Source organism: Sapajus apella, unplaced genomic scaffold (assembly GCF_009761245.1).
Source record: "Sapajus apella isolate SASKATOON/1434 unplaced genomic scaffold, GSC_monkey_1.0 scaffold9, whole genome shotgun sequence".
Classification (NCBI taxonomy): Eukaryota; Metazoa; Chordata; class Mammalia; order Primates; family Cebidae; genus Sapajus; species Sapajus apella.
Genome location: NW_022436949.1, coordinates 36,660,931 through 36,667,733, shown reverse-complemented (window position 1 = coordinate 36,667,733; position 6,803 = coordinate 36,660,931). Strand labels below are relative to the sequence as shown.

The 6,803-nt window shown below is 30.6% G+C and overlaps 1 non-coding gene across 1 annotated transcript; it reads left to right on the top strand.

The window, feature by feature from the left end:
- The first annotated feature begins 5,830 nt into the window (after positions 1 to 5,830).
- Positions 5,831 to 5,932, top strand: LOC116551424. The gene has a single exon (XR_004268921.1). It is a non-coding gene; the product is annotated as a U6 spliceosomal RNA (small nuclear RNA).
- The last annotated feature ends 871 nt before the right edge of the window (positions 5,933 to 6,803 follow it).

Here is a 6,803-nt window from a genome sequence, read left to right as displayed (position 1 = left end):
TATAAATGTAAAGTGAAATATATACATATATATCAGCCCAAACTTGAAAAGTGAACTATTCAGTATACAGTCATTCATATGGATTTTCAGACCTTTTCTGACACCTGTCTTCATTGCAATATCTTCCTCCCACTTGAACTCCTCTATGGCTCACACAGTATGAACCACTGTATGAGGATGATACATATATCTGTCAGTCACCCCTAAAATTTATAATCCCATTAAAGAAAATTAAGTACACTTAATAAAGGTTGATTTGTCTACATTTTTCCTCAAAGCAGCATAGTTTCCTCATTCTCAAAGCAGACCATTTTGAAAATTACTTTCTACTTGTCTTCTCTCAAGATAAATAATGGCTTGAGTTCACAGCAGAACCCAAAGATGATCTGCAGAATGGTAGGCTACTTTACCCCAATCTGTGTAGGATATATTGACATATGTCTCTATGGAGAGGAATGTGGGCATTTTCAAAAGACAAAAGAAGAACATTTTGTTTTTCATCCAGGAGACTTTTCAATATTTTAAGTGCCCCTCTGCAATCCCATAAAATGTTTTCTTTCTCTTTAAATGTCAAGGTAATGTTCTTATGATTAATGCAAAATCAAACTCACAGATCATTCTTTGCACCTTAAATGACATTAGCAGGTCAAGACAAACAATTATAAATATGTTTTCCTGAGGCTAAAGTTAAAACAACATTACCTTTAGAACTTAAGTTCTTCAATAATGAATAGTAATTTTTAAAATAGTTTCTACTCTAAATATTTTTAAGATATGAAAAAAATTTCAAAATACCAAGAGGGCAAAAAAAAAAAAAAACCTCTCAGATGATCACAGCAAATGTAATTGCATATCCAGCAGAGAAGCAGCTATATTTAAGTTTGTCTATTATTATTCAAATAGTCAAATTTATTTAACTATTAAAATTATGCCAGCAATAATATATGTTATATTTTATAATTTGCCACATTTCCAAATTACATTATCAGGATTATTTTGTTCACTAGATTCCTAGGAAGCATGCAGATTAAGTATAATTATCCTCGTGAAAAATCCAAGGCAGAGATCACAGAGCCCAGAGATAATTGAATCATGGGGGCAGTTTCCCCCATACTGATCGGGTGATAGTGAATAAGTCTCACAAGATTTGATAGTTATATAAATGGGAGTTCCCCTGCAAAACCTCTCTTGCCTGCTGCCATGTAAGATGTGCCTTTGCTTCTCCTTTGCATTCTGCCATGATTGTGAGGCCTCCCCAGCCATGTGGAACTGTGAATCTGTTAAACCTCTTTTCTTTATAAATTACCCAGTGTTGGGTATCTCTTTATTAGCAGTGTGAGAACAGACTAATACAATGGTCTGTATAAAATCATGAAGAAAACAGACTGTGAACACTGTAGCCTGGAAAATAATATTATATAATATCAATAGAATGTTGATGGTAAACAGCAACAATTTCACTTCCCTTTTCTTGTGCAAGTTTATAGATGAATAGCCTTATTACCCTGTCCTGTAGAATCTAAGTAGTTTGACAGCCTTCCTTTATTTATAATAAAAATTGCCTTTCTCCATTGTCTAACAACATGTTTCCCATTTCTATATGAAACTTCATCAGAATACCCTTTAGTGTCTATAGATAACTATAGATAGACTATAGATAATTATTTATCAACAGACTATAGATAACTATTTGTGTATTCTTTAAGAAGATGGAAGCATTCTCTATAGCCCTGCTTTTTTCTTCATGAGTCCTGACCGGAATCACTTTCAAAGTTGCTTCCATATTTTTTGATATTGGTTATAGCAGCAACCTATTTGTGAGTATCAAAAAGTTTCTTCATCAGTTCTGGCTGCTACGACCAAATTCTGTAGACTAGATAGCTTAAACAACAGATATTTCTCATGTAAATATTTATCATTATAAATGTTTAATATGATATAAATCATTATAATGTTCATATTTCTATAAATGATAGTATTACCTATGAAACTGTATATGTATATATTCCATTATAAAATTTTCTAATAAAGCAATGTAATTAATGAATAACAAGACTAAGCTATATGCTGTCTACAAGAGATTCATTTCATTTTTAAGGACACACAGAGCCTGAAAGTAAAGGGATGGAAGAGATAATCCATGCAAATGTAAACCAGAAGAGGGTTAGGAGTAGCTATACTTATATCAGACAAATAGACATTAAGTCAAAAATTCTAAAAAGAGACAAGAACACTACATAATGATAAAGCAGTCTATTTATCAAGAGGATATAAAGATTGTAAAGATATACACTCAACATTGGGGGCAGCCAAATACATAAAATGAATATTAAAGGATATGAAGGAAGAAATAGACTGCAATATAATCATAGGGAACTTCAATACTCTATTTTTAATAATGGATGAATCATCAACACAGAAAACTAGTATGAAAACATTGGACTTGAGCACTTTTCATCGAGTGATAACAGACATGTATAGAACATTCCATTCAATAGCAACAGAATACATAGTCTTCTTCAACATACATGAAACATTTTCCAGGATACATTATATGTTAGAACATAAAACAACTATTAGCAAATTTTAAAAGGCTGAAATTGTATCGAGTATTTTTTTCTGATCACAACAGTAGAAAACTGGAAATCAATAACAGAATGAATTTTGGAAAATTCACAGATACATGGAAATTGGACAACATACTATTGAACAACGAATGGGTCAAGGAAGAAATTATAAGGGAAATATAGAAATATCTTGAGACAAATAAAAATGAAAACACATTATACCCAAACTTATGGGACACAGCAAAAACAGGTTTGAGAGTTTTAGCAATAAATACCTATATCAAAAGGGAAGAAAAATCTCAAACTCACCCTTGATGAACCTCAACAACAAACTAACAAAGCAAATTCAACATTTTAAAAGAATTTATGCACCATGATCAAGTAGGATTTATCCCTGGGATGCAAAAGTCATTCAACAAACAAAATTCAATAAATTTGATACAGCATATTAACAGAATGAAGAACAAAAGCCATATGATAATTTCATTAGTTGCAGAAAAAGCAGTTGACAAAATTCAACATCCTTTCCTAACAAAAACTCTCATCAAATTAGCTAGAAAAGAAATATATTTCAGCACAATAAATACTATATATGAGAATATCACAGCTAATATTATACTCAATAGTGAAAAATTAGAAGCCTTTTCTCTAAGTTCTGAATTAAGAAAAAGGTACCTATTTTCCTCTTCTTAATTCAAAAAGGATATCTGTTGCTTACCTTTAATGCAGTAGTGGAAGTTCTTGCCAGGGTAATTAACAAGAGAAATAAATAAAAAGCATTCAAATAGGAAAAATAAAAAGAAGTGAAATTGTTGTTGTTTACTGTCAACATTGTCTTATATACAGAAAATCCTAGACTCCACCAAAAAAAAAAAAAAACCGTTAGAACTAATAAATGAATGCAATGAAGTTACAGTATACAAATCAACTCCCTCAAATCAGTAGTGTTTCTATAATCTAATAATGAGCTATTCAAAAATATTCCACATATAATAGCTACAAAAATTAAATATGTAGGAATAAACTTAACCAAGGAGGTAAAAAACAAGTACACTAAAACCTGTAAAATTAATAGGATAAACTGAAAAGAGCATAAACAAAAGAAAAAATAACCTGTGTTCATGTACCAGCAGAATGAATATGTTCATACTATTCAAAGCAGTCTATAGATCCACAGAGTCAATGCAATCCCTAAAATTCATTTTTCTTCATGGAAATGAAAAAAATTCTAAAACACATGTAGAACCACAAAACTCCTGAATAGCCAAAGCAGTCATGAACAAAAAGAATAAAGCTAAAGGTGTCACACTATCTGATTTCAAACTACAGACATAATTTGTTTTTGTATATACTTCACTTCATTGCACTTTGTGGATATCGCATTTTTTACAAATTGAAGGTTTGTGGCAACCTTGCATTTATCAAGTCTATCAACACCATTTTTCCAACAACAGGTGCTCACTTCAAGTCTCTGTGTCTGCATGTTTTAGTAATAAAGTATTTTTTACACTGTACTTTTTTAAAGACATAATGCTGTTGCACACTTAGGAGATTATAGTTTAAATATAACTTTTATAGGCACTTGGAAACCAAGAAATTCATTTGACTTGCTTATTGTGATATTTGCCTTACTGCTGTGATCTGGATTCAAACCTGCAATATCTCCAAGGTATGCCTGTGTACTACAAAACTATTGTAATTAAAACAGCATGGCATTATAATAAAAATAGACACATCGACCAATGGAACAGAGAGGCTAGAAATAATTTTTTACAAAGGAGCCAACAACGTACAATAAGAGTAGGACAGTCTCTTCGAAAAATGATACTGGATAATTGGATATCTACATTTAGAAAAATGAAATTAGATTATTATCTTACACCGTATACAAAAACCTGCTCAAAATTTAATAAACACTTACACGTAAGAGCAGTAACTGTAAAACTACTGAAAGAAAACACACATGACATTTTAGAAAAAACTATATGACATTGGTCTGAGCAATGATTTTTTTGGATTTGACCCGAAAGCACAGGCAACAAAACAAAAACTGATAAAAGGGATTACATTGAACTAAAAATGTAACAACAAAGGAATGCACAGCAAAGGAATGAATTAACTGTGTGCAGAGCCAACCTGTGGATTGAGAGAAAATATTTATAAGCCCCACATCTGGTAAGGGGTCTATATCCAAAATAGATAAGGAACTCAAGCAGCTGAATAGCAGGAAAACAAATAACTTGATTAAAAAATGAATGGGCAAGGGAGCTGAATAGACATTTTTAAAAAGATGTTCAAATGGCCAACAGATATAGGAAAAATGCTCAACATCATTTATCATTATAGATAATCATTAGGAAAATCCAAATTAAAACCATAATGAGATATTACCTCACAACGGTCAGAATGGTTATCAAAAAGAGGAAAGTTAACTCGTGTTGGTGACAATGTGAACAAAGTACACTTGTATACTGTTGGGGAGAATATTAATTAGTACAGCCATATGGAAAACTATAGAGAGGTTCCTTATAAGCCTTAAAATAGAACTACCATGTGATTTAGCAATCCCACTTCTGGATATTTATGCAAGAGATTTGAAATTAGTCTGTGAAAGAGATGCCTGCACTCCCATATTCTTTGCATAATATTCAGTAGCCAAACTCAATGGTCAATAACAGATAAATAAGTAAAGAAAATGTAGCATTTATACACAACAGAATACTCTTCAGTCTTAAAACAGAAGGAAATGTCATTTGCAACATGGATGGAATTGGAGAACATTATACTACGTGAAATAATCTAGGCACAGGAAAATAAACACCACATGTTCTCTTATGTGTGGGATCTAAAACAATTGAACTCATAAAAGCAAAGAGTAAAGCAGCAATTACAGAGGCCAGCAGGTGGAGAAATAAGGAGATGATGGTCAAAGGGTACAAAAGCTTGGAAAGGAAGAATGAGAGTATTTTCTTCAGATCAATTTCATAATATGGCAAACATAGTTAATTGAAGTGTATTGTCAATTTAAAAATTGCTAAAATAATAAATTTTAAATGTTCTCACCACAAAAAATAGTATTTGAGATTATGGGGCTAATTTGATTTAATTATTTCATATTGTGTTTATAAATTATAGCATCACATTATAACCCATAAAAATATATATTTATACATTTTCAATTTATAAGAAAAATTTTAAATATTTAAAAATTTGTCTAATGATCATTGAAACTAATAAGACAAAAAAATTTTTTTAAATCATATTTGCTTTGGCAGCACATACACTAAAATTGGAATGACTCAGAGAAGATTAGCTGGGTCTTTGCAAAGGATGACATCCAACTTCAGAAGCCACTCTGTATGCATTTTGTGAAACATGCTCTTGAAAATAATTGTTGAATTATAACTTTGAAAGGGAGTCTGAAAGACTTTGAATAATGGATAACTACCTTTACTGGAAGTAGGTTAACAATTTTTAAAGTTATAAATTTCATATGTTAAAGTAATTTTTAAATTTCAAATTACAGATCTTATTTGTGAAAGTTGTTTATTTTACTTCCTTACTTAACACTACCTTCCCTCATATTCTATTATATTCTCATGCAGCGAATTTGGGAATAAATAGTAATTATGTTTTTATATGATATTATTAAGTGAAATATTGAGATATTATTTATAATCCACCAATTTATTAGTTTACTTGAAATATCCAGGGAGAATTAAAAATTAACTTAGACACAAGAAAAGGCATATTAATATGCAGAAGCATCATACATTTTTATAAGTAAATTCTAATAAACTACTGTATAAAATAATTTAAAAGATGTTTTCATAAGAACGATTTACTTTCTTCTTAAATATTTGTCAGTCACTATATCCATTTTTTCTTTCTTTATATATGTTCACATTTGGAGATGTAAACTTTTAAGTGCCACTTTATGGTTAATTAAAAACATCTTTTCTACCTTCAGTTATTTGAGCTTGAAATCTCCCTTTTGAGAAAACACTGAAAAGCGTTAAGGTGAAAGGAAAGAGTGAGAAGAAAAATGGTAATTTTAGGAGTATCAGTTTAAAAAAATTGTAAAGCATATTGAAATGCCAGTTTGGAAAAATATGTGCAGCATAGTAATTAGAGTAATAGAAGACAGTATGTGAAACCATATATCTAAATTCAGACCTGACATATTGAATGCATATGCAACTTGATTTAGGAAAAACCAATTGTTTTTGTTCTGAT